Consider the following 19,574-nt stretch of genomic DNA (forward strand, 5'->3'; position numbering starts at 1 on the left):
CGGGACGGGGCCTGAGGAGCGGGCACCGGGCCGAGGCAGCAAGCTGTAAGCAGCGCAGACGGCGGGCGCTGCCTGAGGCGACAAGGACCGCGAGCGAGACGGTAAAGAACAGGTCCAAGAAAAGCTCGAAGGAAAAAAATCCCAGCAGTAGCAGCAGCAGCAGCAAGTTGCCTCCAGTTTGTTATGAAATAATTACCTTGAAGACTAAAAAGAAGAAGACGGCTGCTGATATATTCCGCCGAAGAAAACCAGCAGCACCACTGTCCATCAGTACCACCAGCAGAATCTCAGTAACCACAACCTTATTCCAGCCCCGAATTGGCAGGGTCTTTATCCCACCATTAGAGAGAGAAATGCGGTGATGTTCAATAATGATTTGATGGCAGATGTACATTTTGTGGTTGGGCCACCAGGTGGGACTCAGCAGTTGCCAGGACACAAATATGTTTTAGCTGTTGGGAGCTCGGTGTTCCATGCAATGTTTTACGGAGAACTTGCCGAAGACAAAGGTGAGATCCGTATACCAGATGTCGACCCTGCTGCTTTTCTTGCTATGCTGAAATACATCTATAGTGATGAAATGGACTTGGCTGCTGTCACAGTCTTGGCCACTCTTTATGCTGCCAAAAAGTACATCGTCCCTCACCTCGCCCGGGCCTGCGTCAACCTCCTGGAGACCAGCATGAGCGCCAAGAACGCCTGTGTCCTCCTGTCCCAGAGCTGCCTGTTTGAGGAGCCGGGCCTGACCCAACGGTGCTGGGAGGTGATCGACGCGCAGGTCGAGCTCGCTCTCAAGCCTGAGGGGTTCTGTGATATTGACTTCCAGACACTAGAAAATATCCTCCGCAGGGAAACTGAATGCCAAAGAAATTGTGGTTTTCGAGGCAGCTCTCAGCTGGGCTGAAGTGGAATGCCAGCAACAAGATCTGGCTTTGAGCATTGAAAACAAGCGCGGAGTCCTCGGGAAGGCGCTTTACTTGATCTGCATCCCGACCATGGCCCTGGACGATTTTGCAAACGGTGCCGTGCAGTCCGGAGTCTTAACTCTGAACGAGACCAACGACATCTTCCTCTGGTACACCGCGGCCAAGAAGCCCGAGCTGCAAAGCCCGCAAGGGCCTCGTCCCCCAGCGCTGCCACCGTTTCCAGTTGTGCGCCTACCGGAGCAACCAGTGGCGCTACCGGGGCCGCTGCGACAGCATCCAGTTCGCCGTCGACAAGAGGGTGTTCATCGCGGGCTTTGGGCTGCACGGCTCCAGCTGCGGCTCGGCCGAGTACAGCGCCAAGACCGAACTCAAGCGGCAGGGCGTCGTCCTGGGGCAGAACTTGAGCAAGTACTTCTCAGACGGCTCCAGCAACACCTTCCCCGTGTGGTTTGAGTACCCAGTGCAGACTAAGCAGGACACCTTCTACACGGCCTGCGTGATCCTGGACGGCAATGAACTCAGCTACTTTGGACTGGAAGGCATGACGGAAGTTCAGTGTGGCAAAGTCACCGTCAACAGCACCGGGGTGCAGGGGCGGCAGATCCCCGAACTTATATTCTACGCTTGAACACGCTTCCCGGAGCAGTGCGGGCTCTGAGGTGCACACCACGCTCCTACTTGCTTGATGCTTAGCTCAGCTGCAGATATGCGATCAGCGCAGGTAATTTGTAACGAATGGAGCTGTAGGCAGGTTCTAATTTCTTTCAACCTTTTAATTACGTACAGGCAAAAATGCAGCATTCGGCTTTTAACCATATGCCTAAAAGAGCCAAGTTCTCATCAAGGCTTGTGGTTCTTAGAGTTGCGTCTATACATCTGGGGAGATTCTGCGTTCTTTTCCAACTGCCCCACTGACCTCCCAGTTTTGTCCCTCTTAGGAAAATTTTTGGATCACTTCAAATTCTCTTTTGGGCTTTATTTTAAGTAGGAATAAATAGTCTAAAATAACAATAACAAGAATTATTTTTAAACAGAACCCCTCCCTCCCTCCCCCCAAAACGATAAACCTCAGTGTACAATTTTGAAAGACGTTTTGCTTGATAATAAGTAATAATTTAGAAAGTAGCCAGTAGTCATGTTTACCTTCTTATTTTATTTCCTTTTAAATATTTTACTTTTGGGCATTGCTTTTTCTTAAATCCTAAATTCGTAAGATTGTTAAATTTTAAACTGCAAAGTTTCAATGTAAAGTAAGCAAGTAAGAAATTGGAAGTTTTAGGTCATGACTTTTGCTACAAACAGATTTATATTCTTTTAGTTTAGAAGACAAAATATTGCAGTACAGAGACTTCTTTTAGAAGTAACTAAATTATAAAATTTTATTGTCATTAGAAAAAAGTTGCAGGCCTATTAATTTAAACTAAAATGGTTTTAAAAGGAAGCCTAAAAAAGTCCCATACGACAAATAGTTTAATTGATGGCATATTATAATACAGAGTTTGAAAAAGTCAAACTCTTTTTCCCCTATTTAGCTTCTGATCCCTGCCATTTGCAGGTTTTCAAAAGTTGTACTGTATAGAATTCCTATTCCCTTTTTCCCATGAAAAGAGGACCAAACGATTCTTTAGATGAATGGAATAACAATTAGTTTTGTAGCACCACATGTTAATGTAATAAGATACTTTTATTCATTGATTTTTTTTTTTTATCTGAAATATACTTCCCCGGATCTACTTTGACCACATTGTATCTTCTTCGTTAATTATAATTCTGTCCTGTTCCTGGACTGCTAGAATCTGGCCTCTGGCCATCTTAAAGTGCCTATATATGCCTGCAGGGCTTTTAGAAAATGGTCTAGAACGATACTCTTGAGGATACCTAATATTCACTGCCTCAGCATCACATCCAGCTCTCTTATTTGTCCATGGATAATGTAAACAAAGGAGGGAAAAGCTCATCAAAACATTCTCCTTCAGCGAAGGCTTGTGTTGGCTTAGTGCCTGTGACCCTGGTGGTGTCCACTGTGTTCACTCACAGTTGAGGTATCCATGTGTTTCTGGGCAGCTTTTCTGCCCAGCGTGATCCTGAGATGGCTTCCCTGCCACCCAGAGTGTGGCCGCTGGCCGCCTCCTTCTCCTGCTCTGTGAGCCCGAAGCTGGCTCTGGAGCAGGGGTTAGTCCTGGGGTGGGTGTGTGCGTGTGTGCCCGTGCGCGTGCAAGTGCGTGCCAGCTCAGGAATTGTCTCCTCCCTGCCAGGTCAGTGAGGGCTGGGACAGAAATGGTCCCCCTGCTGGCCCCAGCTGGGCCCCAGTGAGTGATTACCTGTGCTTCTGGGCCACCTCTCCCCCTGTAGACGTGGGCTTGTTGCTTCAGCCGGCTTCCCTAATGGAGGAGAACACTGGATTATGGGAAATGTTTTAATCATCTTTGCCATTACCTATGTCTGTTAGCATAGATGATCAAAAGCTGTTATGGTGATTATAGATGAGTACTCCCAGGACAACTTTCCAAAATTATCTAACAATTATTTCTTATTAGCGAGATGACAGATAGTAGTTTTGGCAAACTGTGAAATGAAGGTACATTTTCAATTTAAAAAATACTTCTACAAAGGGTTTTATTTGTAAATTATGGTTAAACATTTTGGTAATTCATAGTTATCTTGCAAATTGGTAGACTATATACCTGATTGGAAGGCACTCATTTTTAAGCCAGAGGAGAAGAAACTTTATTTAGTACTAATTTCATCATATCAGATTGTTGCGGTGGGTGTGATAACCTTAGAGTGAAGACTGTTCATTCAGAAACACCCATGGTCAGTGCTCCTGTTCGTAGCTGCCCGCCAGAGACTGGGGAACCGCTGGGTGAGAGCTGCGTGAGATCTGTACACTAGGTGTGGAAGAACTTAATTTTATGTTATTACTATCACCTGAAAAAGAAAAAAAAACAAAACCCATACATCATCTGATTGGCTGGTGCCAAGAGCTGTGGGTTAAATTTGAAAATCGTATTTAAAACAAGAAAATTTTATCTTTTAAATCCTATTCTCGCTTCTGCATTTTCAACGACATGGAATTAAAGCTAATATGCTTGCTTTATTTTCTTTGGTAATCTCGAATTTTGTATCTTTTAAAACTAGAAACCATTGTTCTGACAAGGCAGGCAACTTTAGTGTATAAACGCAACTTTATTAAACAGTGCCCTGTAGATGCTTTTCCCAATGTATCTGGCAGACTTTGTCGTTGTTCATATCCTGGGGATGAGGGGAACTAGGCTAGCAATTCTAATGTAACATTCTTTAAGCATATCTTAATATAGTATTTAAGTAAATGGTCTAATTTCTACATAACTATTGCACTGAACTGTCTTTTTTTAAAGGTGTTTAAATAAGCTTGCTAATTCAAGACACTAGCCACTTGTGCCTCAGAGTGCTTGAATTCAGTAGCTTAAAGCATTATTTATGAAGGAAAAATATGAAGTACCTCATGTTGAATGCTATTGTACTGTATTTTTATTTTATTTGTTTTTTTACAGTTTTATTGGAGTATAATTAATTTACAATGGTGTGTTAGATTCTGCTTTATAACAAAGTGAATTGGCTATACATATACATATATTCCCATATCTCCTCCCTCTGGCGTCTCCCTCCCACCCTCCCTATTCCACCCCTCTAGGTGGTCACAAAGCACTGAGCTGATCTCCCTGTGCTATGCAGCTGCTTCCCACTACCTATCTATTTTACATTTGGTAGTGTATATATGTCCATGCCACTCTCTCACTTCGTCCCAGCTTACCCTTCCCCCACCTCGTGTCCTCAAGTCCATTCTCTATGTCTGCATCTTTATTCCTGTGCTGCCCCTAGGTGCTTCAGAACCTTTTTTTTTTTTTTAGATTCCAAATATATGTGTTAGCATATGGTATTTGTTTTTCTCTTTCTGACTTACTTCACTCTGTATGACAGACTCTAGGTCCATCCACCTCGCTACAAATAACTCAATTTCATTTCTTTTTATGGCCGAGTAATATTCCATTGTATATATGTGCCATATCTTCTTTATCCATTTATCCATTCATCTGTCGATGGACACTTAGGTTGCTTCCATGTCCTGGCTATTGTAAATAGAGCTGCAATGAACATTGTGGTACATGACTCTTTTTGAATTATGGTTTTCTCAGGGTATATGCCCAGTAGTGGGATTGCTGGGTCGTAGTTCTATTTTTAGTTTTTTAACGAACCTCTGTACCGTTTTCCATAGTGGCTGTGTCAATTTACATTCCCACCAACAGTGCAAGAGAGTTCCCTTTTCTCCACACCCTCGTCAGCATTAATTGTTTGTAGATTTTTTGATGATGGCCATTCTGACTGGTGTGAAGTGACACCTCACTGTAGTTTTGATTTGCATTTCTCTAATGATTAGTGATGTTGAGCATCCTTTCATGTGTTTGTTGGCAATCTGTATATCTTCTATGCAGAAATGTCTATTTAGGTATTCTGCCCATTTTGGGATTGGGTTGTTTGTTTTAGTGATATTGAGCTGCATGAGCTGCTTGTATATTTTGGAGATTGATCCTCTGTCAGTTGCTTAGTTTGCAAATATTTTCTCCCATTCTGAGGGTTGTCTTTTCATCTTGTTTATAGTTTCCTTTGCTGTGCAAAAGGTTTTAAGTTTCATTAGTCCCATTTGTTTATTTTTGTTTTTATTTCCATTTCACTAGGATGTGGGTCAAAAAGGATCTTGCTGTGATGTATGTCATAGAGTGTTCTGCCTATGTTTTCCTCTAAGAGTTTTATAGTGTCTGGCCTTACATTTAGGTCTTTAATCCATTTTGAGTTTATTTTTGTGTATGGTGTTAGGGAGTGTTCTAATTTCATTCTTTTACATGTAGCTGTCCAGTTTTCCCAGCACCAATTATTGAAGAGGCTGTCTTTCTCCATTGTATATTCTTGCCTCCTTTATCAAAGATAAGGTGATCATATGTGCATGGGTTTATCTCTGGGCTTTCTATCCTGTTCCATTGATCTATATTTCTGCTTTTGTGCCAGTACCATACTGTCTTGATTACTGTAGCTTTGTAGTATGGTCTGAAGTCCGGGAGCCTGATTTCTCCACCTCTGTTTTTCTTTCTCAAGATTGCTTTGACTATTTGGGGTCTTTTGTGTTTCCATACAAATTTTGAAATTTTTTGTTCTAGTTCTGTGAGAAATGCCATTGGTAGTTTGATAGGGATTGCATTGAATCTGTAGATTGCTTTGGGTAGTATAGTCATTTTCACAGTGTTGATGCTTCCCATCCAAGAACATGGTATATCTCTCCATCTGTTTGTATCATCTTTAATTTCTTTCATCAGTGTCATAGTTTTCTGCATACAGGTCTTTTGTCTCCTTAGGTAGGTTTATTCCTAGGTATTTTTTCTTTTTGTTGCAATGGTAAATGGGAGTGTTTCCTTAATTTCTCTTTCAGAATTTTCATCATTAGTGTATAGGAATGCAAGAGATTTCTGTGCATTAATTTTGTATCCTGCTACTTTACCAAATTCATTGATTAGCTCTAGTAGTTTTCTGGTAGCACCTTTAGGATTCTCTATGTATAGTATCATGTCGTCTGCAAACAGTGACAGCTTTACTTCTTCTTTTCCGATTTGGATTCCTTTTATTTCTTTTTCTTCTCTGATTGCGGTGGCTAAAACTTCCAAAACTATGTTGAATAATAATAGTGAGAGTGGACAACCTTGTCTTGTTCCAGATCTTAGTGGAAACGGTTTCAGTTTTTCACCACTGAGAACGATGTTGGTTGTGGGTTTGTCATATATGGCCTTTATTATGTTGAGGTAAGTGCCCTCTATGCCTACTTTCTAGAGAGTTTTTATCATAAATGGGTTTTGAATTTTGTCGAAAGATTTTTCTGCATCTATTGAGATGATCATATGGTTTTTCACCTTCAATTTGTTAATATGGTTTATCACATTAATTTGCGTATATTGAAGAATCCTTGCATTCCTGGGATAAACCCCACTTGATCATGGTGTATGATCCTTGTAATGTGATGTTGGATTCTGTTTGCTAGTATTTTGTTCAGGATTTTTGCATCTATGTTCATCAGTGATATTGGCCTGTAGTTTTCTTTTTTTGTGACATCTTTGCCTGGTTTTGGTATCAGGGTGATGGTGGCCTTATAGCATGAGTTTCAGAGTGTTCCTCCCTCTGCTATATTTTGGAAGATTTTGAGAAAGATAGCTGTTAGCTTTTCTCTAAATGTTTGATAGAATTCGCCTGTGAAGCCATCTGGTCCTGGGCTTTTGGTTGTTGGAAGATTTTTTATTACAGTTTCAATTTCAGTGCTTGTGATTGGTCTGTTTATATTTTCCATTTCTTCCTGGTTCAGTCTCGGAAGATTGTGCTTTTCTAAGAATTTGTCCATTTCTTCCAGATTGTCCATTTTATTGGCATAGAGTTGCCTGTAGTAATCTCTCATGATCCTTTATATTTCTGCAGTGTCAGTTGTTACTTCTCCTTTTTCATTTCTAATTCTATTGATTTGAGTCTGCTTCCTTTTTTTCTTGCTGAGTGTGGCTAGTGGTTTAAAAATTTTGTTTATCTTCTCAAAGAACCAGCTTTTAGTTTTATTGATCTTTGCTATTGTTTCCTTGATTTCTTTTTCATTTATTTCTGATCTGATCTTTATGATTTCTTTCCTTCTGCTAACTTTGAGGTTATTTTGTTCTTCTTTCTCTTATTGCTTTAGGTGTAAGGTTAGGTTGTTTATTTGAGATGTTTCTTGAGGTAGGATTGTATTGCTCTAAGCTTCCCTCTTAGAAGTCATTTTGCTGCATCCCATAGGTTTTGGGTCATCGTGTTTTCATTGTCATCTGTTTCTAGGTATTTTTTGATTCCTCTTTGATTTATTCCATGATCTCTTGGTTATTTAGTAGTGTATTTTTTAGCCTCTATGTGTTTGTATTTTTTTACAGTTTTTTTTCCTGTAATTGGTATCTAGTCTCATAGCGTTGTGGTAGGAAAAGATACCTGATATGATTTCAATTTTCTTAAATTTACCAAGGCTTGATTTGTGACACAAGATATGATCTATTCGGGAGAATGTTCCATGAGCACATGAGAAGAAAGTATATTCTGTTGTTTTTGGATGGAATGTCCTATAAATATCAATTAAGTCCATCTTGTTTAATGCATCGTTTAAAGCTTGTGTTTCCTTATTTATATTAATTTTGGATGGTCTGTCCATTGGTGAAAGTGGGGTGTTAAAGTCCCCTACTATGATTGTGTTACTGTCGATTTCCCCTTTTATGGCTGTTAGCATTTGCCTTATGTATTGAGGTGCTCTTATGTTAGGTAAATAAATATTTACAATTGTTATAGCTTATTCTTGGATTGATCCCTTGATCATTATGTACTGTCCTTCTTTGTCTCTTGTAATAGTCTTTATTTTAAACTCTATTTTGTGTGATATGAGAATTGCTACTCCAGCTTTCTTTTGATTTCCATTTCCATGGGATATCTTATTCCATCCCCTCACTTTTAGTCTGTATGTGTCCCTAGGTCTGAAGTGGGTCTCTTGTATACCGCATATCTATGGGTCTTGTTTTTGTATCCATTCATCCAGTCTGTGTCTTTTGGCTGGAGCGTTTAATCCATTTACATTTAAGGTAATTATTGATATGTATGTTCCTATTACCAGTTTGCTTAATTGTTTTGGGTTTGTTTTTGTAGGTCTTTTCCTTCTCTTGTGTTTCCTGCCTAGAGAAGTTCCTTTAGCATTTGTTGTAAAGCTGGTTTGGTGGTGCTGAACTGTTAACTTTTGCTTGTCTGTAAAGGTTTGAATTTCTTTGTCGAATCTGAATGAGTCCTTGCTGGGTAGAGTAATAATCTTGGTTGTAGGTTTTTCCCTTTCATCACTTTAATATGTCCTGCCACTCCCTTCTGGCTTGCAGAGTTTCTGCTGAAAGATCAGCTGTTAACCTTATGGGGATTCCCTTGTATATTATTTGTTGCTTTTCCCTTGCTGCTTTTAATATTGTTTCTTTGTATTTATTTTTTGATAGTTTGATTAATATGTGTTTTGGCGTGTTTCTCCTTAGATTTATCCTGTATGGACTCTCTGCGCTTCCTGGACTTGATTGATTATTCCCTTTCCCACTTTAGGGAAGTTTTCAACTATAATCTTTTCATATATTTTCTCAGACCCTTTCTTTTTCTCTTCTTCTTCTGGGACCCCTATAATTCGAATGTTGGTGTGTTTTTTACGTTGTCCTAGAGGTCTCTGAGACTGTCTTCAATTCTTTTCTTTCTTTTTTCTTTAATTTGCTCTGCAGTAGTTATTTCCACTATTTTATCTTCCTGGTCACTTATCCGTTCTTCTGCCTCAAATGCTATTGATTCCTTCTAGAGAATTTTTAATTTCATTTATTGTGTTGTTCATCATTGTTTGTTTGCTGTTTAGTTCTTCTAGGTCCTTGTTAAACGTTTCTTGTATTTTCTCCATTCTATTTCCAAGATTTAGGATCATCTTTACTATCATTACTCTGAATCCTTTTTCAGGTAGACTGCCTATTTCCTCTTCATTTGTTTGGTCTGGTGGGTTTTTACCTTGCTCCTTCATCTGCTGTGTGTTTCTCTGTCTTCTTATTTTGCTTAACTTACTGTGTTTGGGGTCTCCTTTTCGCAGGCTGCAGGTTCATAGTTCCCGTTGTTTTTGGTGTCTGCCCCCAGTGGCTAAGGTTGGTTCAGTGGGTTGTGTAAGCTTCCTGGTGGAGGGGACTGGTGCCTGTGTTTTGGTGGGTGGGGCTGGATCTTGTTTTTCTGGTGGGAAGGGCTGCTGGTGCTTTTTGGGGTGTCTGTGAACTTAGTATGATTTTAGTCAGCCTCTCTGCTAATGGATGTGGTTGTGTTCCTGTCTTGCTAGTTGTTTGGCATGGGGCGTCCATCACTGGAGCTTTCTGGCCGTTTGGTGGAGCTGGGTCTTAGCGTTGAGACAGAAATCTCTGGGAGAGTTCTCGCCGATTGATATTACGTGGGGCCTGGAGATCTCTGGTGGTCCTATGTCCTGAACTCAGCTCTCCCATTTCATAAGTTCAGGCCTGACACCAGGGTGAAGCACCAAGACCCTGTCAGCCACATGGCTCAGAAGAAAACAGAGAAAAAAGGAAGAGAAAAAAATAATAAAAAAGTTAAAAAAACCAATATAATTATTCAAATAAAATAAATTATTAAAATAAAGGAGAAAGTAATAAAAAAAAAGAAGAGAACAACCAAACCAATAAACAAATCCACCAATGAAAACAAGCACTAAGAACTATACTAAGATAAACATAAAAAAATAAGAAACAAGTCAGTTGCAGATATGAAACCCCAAGTCTACCGTTGCTCCCGAAGTCCACTCCCTCAATTTTGGGATGATTCGTTGTCTATTCAGGTACTCCACAGATGCAGGGTACATCAAGTTGATTGTGAAGATTTAATCCACTTCTCCTGAGGCTGCTGGGAGAGGTTTCCATTTCTCTTCTTTGTTCGCACAGCTCCCGGGGTTCAGCTTTGGTTTTGGCCCCACCTCTGCATGTAGGTTGCCCTCAGCCTTCTGTTGCCACCCAGACAGGATGGGGTTAAAGCAAGCAGCAGCTGGTTAGGGGGCTCTGGCTCTCTCTTGCCAGGTGGAGGGAGGGGTTCGGTAGTTATAATTGGAATGCGGGGCGAGCCTGCATCGGCAGAGGCCGGCGTGACGTTGCACCAGCCTGAGGCACACCCTGTGTTCTCCCAAGGAAGTTGTCCCTGGATCGCGGGACCCTGGCAGTGATGGTCTGCACCAGCTCCCAGGAGGGGAGGTGTGGAGAGTGACCTGTGCTTGCACACAGGCTTCTTGGTGGCAGCAGCAGCAGACTTAGCGTCTCATGCCCGTCTCTGGGGTCCGTGCTGATAGCCGCGGCTCGCGCCCGTCTCTGGAGCTCCTTTAAGCGGTGCTCTTAATCCCCTCTTCCTCGCGCACCAGGAAACAAAGCGGCAAGAAAAAGTCTCTCGTCTTTTCGGCAGCTCCAGACTTTTTCCTGGACTCCCTCTCGGCTATCCGTGGCGCACTAGACCCTTCAGAATGTGTTCACACAGCCAACTCCAGTCCTCTCTCTGGGATCCGACCTCCGAAGCCCGAGCCTCAGCTCCCAGCCCCGCCCGCCCCGGCGGGTGAGCAGACAAGCCTCTCGGGCTGGTGAGTGCTGGTTGGCATGGATCCTCTGTGTGGGAATCTCTCCACTTTGCCCTCCGCACCCCTGTTGCTGCGCTCTCCTCCGTGGCTTCAAAGCTCCCCCCTCCGCCACCCGCAGTCTCCGCCTGCGAAGGGGCTTCTAGTGTGTGGAAACCTTTCTTCCTTCACAGCTCCCTCCTACTGGTGCAAGTCCCATCCCTATTCTTTTGTCTCTGTTTTTTCTTTTGCCCTACCCAGGTATGTGGGGATTTCCTTGCCTTTTGGGAGGTCTGAGGTCTTCTGCCAGCGTTCAGTAGGTGTTCTGTAGGAGTTGTTCCACATGTAGATGTATTTCTGATGTATTTGTGGGGAGGAAGGTGATCTCCACGTCTTACTCCTCTGTCGTCTTGAAGGTCCCCCCCTCAAGTATGCATTTCTGAAAAACTTCTCATGCTGTAAAATCACACGCTAGAAATATTAGCTTATGGGAAAAATATATTTGGGGCAGTCCTCTCAAAACATATGTAATTTTCTAACGAGACTACTAACAGAAACTGTAACAATACTAGTAAAAATATTGGCATAGTTCAATCTCCACTGATATTTACACTCAGCCTCACAATCAGCTGACCCTTACACCTTTGAGATGTAAGATATTGGGGACATTTAATTCTTCTTCTAATTTTTAAATTTTTTTATTTTTTAAATTGTGGTGAAATATAAATAGCATCAAATTTAGCATCTTAAACATTTTAAGTGTCCAGTTCAGTGACATTGAGTACATTCATATTGTTGTGCAACCATCATCACCATTCACTTCCAGAGCTCTTTCCGTCTTGCAAAAATTAAACTTTGTATCCATTAAACAATAGCAGGGACATTTAATTCTGATGAGGACAGTTTCATCAAAACTAAAAATCATATCTAGATTGTAGACATTTTCAAATTAAGGTCTTTCTTCCTTCCTTCCCTCCCTCCCTCCCTCCCTCCTGCTTCCTTCCTTCCCCCTTCCTTCCTTCTTTCCTTCCAACATAGGGAGAAATATCTTTGCAGCTGCCTCAGGTAGTTTTTTTTTTTGTTTTTTTTTTTTTAATTTTATTTACTTATTTATTTATTTTTGGCTGTGTTGGGTCTTCGTTTCTGTGCGAGGGCTCCCCCCAGTTACGGCAAGCGGAGGCCACTCTCCATCACGGTGCGCGGGCCCCCCACCATCGCGGCCTCTCCCGTTGCGGAGCACAGGCTCCAGACGCGCAGGCTCAGCAATTGTGGCTTATGGGCCCAGCTGCCCCGCGGCACGTGGGATCCTCCCAGACCAGGGCCCGAACCCGTGTCCCCCTGCATTGGCAGGCAGATTGTCAACCACTGCGCCACCAGGGAAGCCCAGGTAGTTTAACATAATAAAAATTGTGGTGGTTTTTTGATCCACTAAACTAGCTATTACTTAAAAGGAAGGCACTTTGGATGGAGTTTTCACCATTATCCTTACTGTCTTTGCAATGGACTGAAAGCTTGTGTCCCCCCTGACCAAATTCGTATGTTTAAATCCTAACCCCCAATGTCAGAAGGTGGGGCCTTCAGGAGGTGATTATAGGCCATGAAGTTGGAGCTCTCATGAATGAGATTAATGCCCTTATAAAAGGAATCCCAGAGAGCTCTTTTCCCTCTCTTTCCACCATGTGATGATACATAAGTTGTCAGTCTGCAATCCGGAAGAGGGCTCTCACCAGAACCTGACCTTGTTGGGTCCTTGATCTAGAACTTTCAGCCTCCAGAAGTGTGAGAAATAAATTTCTGTTGTATATAAGCCACTCAGTCTGTGGTAATTTGTTATAGCAGCCTGAACTGACTAAGACAGTCTTTATATATTCTAGGACTTTCTCTCTAATTATGAGAAAACTTGCCCCTGATCTTTTTCAAATTACTAGCATGCTAGGAAAAACCACATATGAACCAACACAAATTCTGTATAATACTGCAAAGTTTCCCATATTACCTATCACATTTGAGCTAAATCATGTTAACCAAACACAAGCTCTAATAGAGTGTACAATATAAAAAATATGTAAACAACAAGATATTAAAATGGGATATAGTCTCAGTTCTGACTAAGACCCCAAAACAGTAGGGGAAGTGAAGAGCTAGACCAGCTAAGCACCTCCAACTTATAAAAAAGTTTGAAGAAGATGAGAGAGTTGGATGTTAGATCATTCTTGAGAGAATGCTGTTGTGCATTGTGAGTGCCCTGTCACCATGGAAGAGGGGTATAGAGCCCCTTGCCTATCACCTCAAGTCTCTTTTGAGAAAGCCATCAGTGAGCTCACTTCAAGATTTTAGTATGTGTCCTCTGGAGTTTGGGAGACACTGTAGACTGGTATATATTATACTTCTGAGGAATCTAAAGTTCTAGGGCCTGGCTGAAGCAACCCGCCCTTGTGGCTGGGGAGTAAAGTGATAACTATTCATGACTGGTCAAAGGTTTGAATTTCTGTTGGACTAAATATGGGTGGAGAGAGTAGATGAGCCTGAAACTACTTAAAGGGACTTTGCCCAACAGAGCCTTGAGAGTTGTAATTGCAGAAGATATATGTGGAGGAAGAATGCCAAGAAACAGTGGATAAAGGGTAGATTCACAAAAGGCCAGGTGGAGAATGCATCACCCATGTCAGGGACAGTGGGTGGAACATCCTTGCTGATGAGTGTGGATGAGTTCTCCTAAGAACCCATGGAGCATCCCACAAGAGGAATAAAATTAAAAGTTCACCACAGCTAGAGGAAACCAACACTCACTCACAAAGCCTTTTTTGTTCCCTTCATTTCTCCTTTTGCGCCCCCAAATTTGGCTCCAGAGTGGTCAGAAACTGTGGTTAGTAAGCTGGGGAAAGAAGGGTAGATATTCAAGGTGGTAAACTAGAGAAGAAGCAAACCTGTCTCTCTTTCTCAGTGCAAGTTTTCCACCTGGGTAAGGGCTCAGCTGGGAGAAGGGAGAAGATCTGACTTTGAAGGGAGTTTGACATTTTTAATATTATCCCAGAGTGAAATTACTGATGTGAAGTTGTTTTGGGAATTGAACTTTTCAGTGTATCTGAGAGTGAGCAGAAAAGCTATGGGTCTTACCATAGTTTTCCTATAAGAGGTAAGGGAAATGTCACAAAGCGAGCTATGGGATGAGGAAGGCTACTGGTAACTGGGCGTCTTCTACAGTATTCTTCATGTTGTGTGTGTATGTTTTAAGTAGTTCAAAATTAAAATTTTAACAAGAAAAAAAAAAAAGACCAAATGGCATCTAATTGACCAGCTTTGTATAATGGCTTGCTCAACATAAAGAATCTCGGTGTCAAATTTTGGAAGGTGCTAAGAAGCCATTTAATCAAAACTATTGAAAAGAAGTTTCAATAAAACCATGAAGGATGCTCACCGGCATGTTGGTCCATCTAGCATCTTATTTCTACATCATCACTTGCTCAGCTTGGTTAATGGGTTGTCTCACCAGTCATCTCTTGCCTTTTACCTGGCCCTCCATTAACTACTCAGCTGCCAGGCCTGAGACTCCATGGTCTGTTTCTGATTTACGTCCCATTTCTCTTGTGTCTTTCTGTGCTTTCTGTGTGGTACAGATATGTATGTGTCAAAACATAAAAACTGCTAACTAAACATTAAAATAAAAAATACCTCCACATATCAGCTAAAACCCATAACATTGTTGTTGGGATAACTATTATCTAGGAAATGGTGTTATATAAAATTTAAAAGAAATAATTCAATTAAAGACACCAAAAATGTACTAGATGCTTGAAAAAGAAAAATATAGATTTCTTTACCAGTGACCACCAACTGTAGGTAGCCAAGAGTCAAGAGGAGGAGGTGAACTGGAGGGAAAAGGAGATGGATAATAAGATAAACTATTGGGTCACCAAGCCGATTTATAGAAGAGTTTCTGTCAAAGCCTCTTCTCTCTTTCTGATCCCATCCTAGCCTGTGCCTTCAACAGGGCACCTCCTTTTTTGTGACCAAGTCTCCTAGACCCATTGCATACTTGTTTAATATGTATCTTGACTGCAGTAGTTTCCACTGCTTGTGCATTTCTGGCTTTTTGTAGCAGAATTTTCCGCCTGTAAATGCAGAGTGAATGAGAGAATTGCAGTCCCATGTTTCTGAGTGATCCACAAAGATGAAGCCAAGTCTTGGGGAACACTCTGTTTCTACTGAACTATGTAATCTTTTGTGATCCTATGGTATCCAAAGGAAGTCTAACCTTGTGACTTTATCAGTGATCACAAAGATGGCACTTGAGTTTGATCACACTTGAGTTTGATGGGGCACAATGGATTTAAATAGTTTCTGAGATTAATATCTTTCTCTTGCTTTTTTTTGGCTGAGCTGTGTGACTTGTAGGATCTCAGTTCCCCGACCAGGGATTGAACCCGGACCACTGCAGTGAAAGCACCGAATCCTAACCACTAGACCACCAGGGAACTCCTTCTTTCTCTTGCTTTAAATGAAATTATTTACTATTGGTCAGGGGTCCATATTTCTAACACATATCAAATAATGGGACTGGTATCAAGGTTCTCATCCACTTGTTTCCAAAGTCCAGGCTTAGGTAACATGACCATCAAGTTCAGAACAAGGGATATAGTTTGCTGGGAAAGTTAAGAGTGTGATACCTTTATGACTTGGCAGGCTGTGTATCACCACAAAAGGATCAGACTCCCTGTTACGCAACATGAGATTAGAATCTCTGCAATGATTCCTACCTACTTTGTGACCTTGGGCAAATTTCTTAACCTCTCTGAGTTTCTACATCTGTATGAAGGGAGTAATGATTTAAACATTGTGAAGCTGTGAGAATTAAGTGAAATAATGTATGTAAGGTGCCTCATAGAATGCCTGGAACATTAGGGAACAGTAAATTAATATCTTGCTGTTCCACTTTTGAGCTCTATATTACACTTTTCGGGCACTGAGCTGACTAGGACAAGTTTGGTGTCTGTTTAGTCAGGATAGACTGGATTATACTGTTATAATGAACAAACCTAAAATCTCACTGTCTTACAACAACAAAGGTTGATTTCCTACTCGTGTTATTTGTCCATCGTAGGTTGACCCTGGTTCTATTCCATATCATCTTCTCTCTGGGACCCAAGGTATCAGAGCAGCCTCTCTCTGGAACATTGCCAGTAGTTGTGGCAGATGGAAAGGAGAACATGGTGAGGAAGGTGCTAGCCCTTAAAGCCTCCATCCAGAACGGACACTTCTGCTCACTCATTGGTCAAGGTAAGTGACTTGGCCATACATAGTTTTAGCAGAATGGAGAAGTATAATCCTTCCATATGAACAAGCAACAAATATTGGTGAAGAATAGCAGTTTACCATAGGGTTGATCCAGCTGAGTGCTTATTTTCCTGAACTCTCCAGAAAAAACATAGACAGTGAGTGTCTGATCATATAATTATGTTCATATGAAAGCCTTTTATGTAATCCTATCTACTTATCCTTTAAGTTTCAACTCAGATGCTGCTTCCACCATAGTCTTCCTGGATTCTTCTTGCTGGAAAATGAACAAACTCTACTGTGGCATGACATTTTTCTTCTAAGAGCATGTACCACACTCTGCCATGTGTTACGATGTATTATTTCACACATATTTTCTTTCTCAAGGGTACTTAACTTCAATGAGTTTACAATCTGTGTCTTATTCATCCTCAGAACCCTCACAGTTCAGTGTCTTTTACATAATTGGTTCATATATTTGTAGAGATGAATTGAAGAGCTCAGATGAGACGCAAACAGTATATGTGGATGGGGTGGAGGAAGTGGGTGCTACGCAATGAAGAAATATCTCCTCTTAAAGTCAAATATATGTTTTCCAGAAGTCCTTGGTAGTAATCATGGGAAACTCCCTGGGGAAGCTAGAATGTCAGCTGAGACTCCTGAGAATCACTTTTGCAGGGTTCAGAAAAGACAGAGGCTGTTAGAGAAAATTAAAGCCATTGGAGAACTATATCAGCTAGTTTATAACTAGCAGTTACCACAGAAAGGAGAAACATTTATTCCATTCTGACAACAAAGATTGCATAATGGCACCAAGAGTGTCCACACCCTTTCCAGGATGTGTTAAGCATTTACAAAGAGAAACAAACAGCCATTGGTGGTAAAAGCAAGGAAACAGACTTTCTTAGGCTGTCCCTGATCCATGGACACCAGGCAGTAATATGTGGTATGGTATGGTTGCCATGTGGGTGGATTAACCATGTCTTCCTGTTCTTTTCTTAACCAACAATCTCTAGTCCTATGTCGGGTCTGAGAAAGAACCAAGAAAGATTAATTCTTTCCTGGTGACTCGAGATACTCAAGGAATCACCTGTATTTTCTTTACTTCAACTACTATTCATTGAGAATCTACCATGTGCTAGACACTGTGATAGTCTGAGTCTATTCAATCTCTTAAACAATCTAGAGTCTTATTCTTTTTTTTTAATTAATTAATTAATTAATTTTTGACTGCACTGGGTCTTCGATGCTGGGCACGGGCTTTCTTTAGTTGCAGCGAGCGGGGGCTACTCTCCGTTGCAGTGCATGGGCTTCTCGTTGCAGTGGCTTCTCTTGTTGAGGAGCATGGGCTCTAGGCGTGCGGGCCCAGTAGTTGTGGCTCACGGGTCCTAGAGCACAGGCTCAGTAGTTGTGGTGCACAGGCTTAGTTGCTCCACGGCACGTGGGATCTTCCCGGACCAGGGCTCGAACCCATGTCCCCTGCATTGGCGGGTGGATTCTCAACCACTGCGCCACCGGGAAGCCCCAAGTCTTATTCTTAATTTGTCTTTATACATGTTATTCCTTCTGCCTGAAGTATTCTCATCTCTGTCCTGAATAATCCCTACTTATCCTTCTGCTTTTGGTTTTGACATTCCATTATTTAGGAAGAATTTCTTGTCCTACAAACAAAGGTTTAGCTTCTCCCCTTCTATGTGCTTTCAAAACAAGATAGACTTCCCTCATCATAGCACAATCAAACTGTATTGTGCTTTCTTGTTTAATTGTCTGTAGCTCCCAGTGGCCTATACACTCTGGGAGGGCAAGGCTATTTCTTGCTCATTGCTGTAGCCTCTACACCACTGTAATGTCTGATGAAAATTGATGAATGTATCATTATCTTTTTATGGCCATTATATGATTATATTATTACAATATATTACCATGTCAATACTCTAAAATAGTGCTAAACGTTTATCTTTGAGGAATTTAGCCATTTGCCACTAGCTGTAATTTTTAAGGAGTTATCTTCAGAACTTCTATGGATGACTTTGTCAGGGCAATTTGAATAGAGTGTTCTGTTTTTCAGTGAGATGAACAAAGCCAGGAATCAAGACCTCTGTTCTAGATTTGGCTCTGTAACTATCTTGCTGTGTGTTCTTGGGGAATAACTTAACCTCTCTAAACTCTTTTCCACATATGTCAGAAAAACAATGTGGGATAGAGATGTTATATGCCTGACATTCTGTGACTACCATTGTGTGGTGATTTTAAAATATTACTCAAACATCCTCTGACTGTTTTCCCACTGAGGGGTGGGGGTCTATGTTCCCTCCTCCTGAATCTGGGCTCTGTGACTGATTATTCAATAAAATATAGTAGAAGTGATACTGTGCCAGTTTCCAGGCCCAGCCTAAGAAATTGACAGCTTCTACTTTCTGCTTCTTGGGATGTTCATGCTTGAAACCCAGCTACCATGCCATAAGAAAGCCCAGGCATCCTGTGGAGAGGCCCACCATGGAAAGAAACTGAGCTTCCTTGTCCCCAGCCCCTGCTGAGCTCTCAACTGACAGCCAGCACCAAGTTACCAGCCATATGAGTGAGCCATTTTGAAAATGAATCCTCCAGCCTCCAATTGAGCTTCCCAAGCTGATGTTACATAAAGCAGAAAGGCTCTGTCCCTCCCCAGTGCTTCTCAACATGCAGATTCATGAGCAAAATCATTGATTATTGTTTTAAGCCACTAGGCTTTGGAGCAGTTTGTTACACAGCAAGAGGTAACTGATACACACCTTTAGTTACCATTTCACAGTATCTCAGACCTTTTATCCACTGAATTATTCTGGTACATGTAAAATTAGCTCCAGACCTTTGACAAATCAATGTTTACTTCAAAACTGTAAGAGGAACAACAGCAGTAAGGAGAATATACCATTAAGTGATCACAGGCTGGATGAGTAGCACTCCTCCTGGGCTTCTCAGCAGAGGTTAATGGAGAAAGCTTTGGTCAAATTAACTGATATAAGTGACAAATGGGTCAACCACTCTCCACTGGGATGTAAGATCTATGCTCTATGAGTTATTGCCAGACTCTCTGGAGATGATTAGCAATTATGGGTGAGTCCCCAAACTACAATGAAAACTTGCCCTTCATTTATTTTGTGCAAAGTGATGTTCTCAACAGTGGCATGAGGTGTCCCTTTACTACTGTG

At 41.6% G+C, this 19,574-nt stretch overlaps 1 long non-coding RNA gene and 1 pseudogene across 2 annotated transcripts; both read left to right on the forward strand.

Moving 5' to 3' along the window:
- The first annotated feature begins 210 nt into the window (after window positions 1-210).
- On the forward strand, window positions 211-4,982 carry LOC309652550 (BTB/POZ domain-containing protein 3 pseudogene; annotated as a pseudogene). The gene has a single exon. The product of its transcript is annotated as a BTB/POZ domain-containing protein 3 pseudogene (transcript).
- Window positions 4,983-11,271: 6,289 nt separating this feature from the next.
- LOC309652656 lies at window positions 11,272-17,586 on the forward strand. The gene is made up of 2 exons (XR_014258858.1): window positions 11,272-12,174; window positions 12,497-17,586. It is a non-coding gene; the product is annotated as an uncharacterized lncRNA (long non-coding RNA).
- The last annotated feature ends 1,988 nt before the right edge of the window (window positions 17,587-19,574 follow it).

Source organism: Balaenoptera physalus (assembly GCF_965194825.1).
Source record: "Balaenoptera physalus genome assembly, chromosome: X".
Classification (NCBI taxonomy): domain Eukaryota; kingdom Metazoa; phylum Chordata; class Mammalia; order Artiodactyla; family Balaenopteridae; genus Balaenoptera; species Balaenoptera physalus.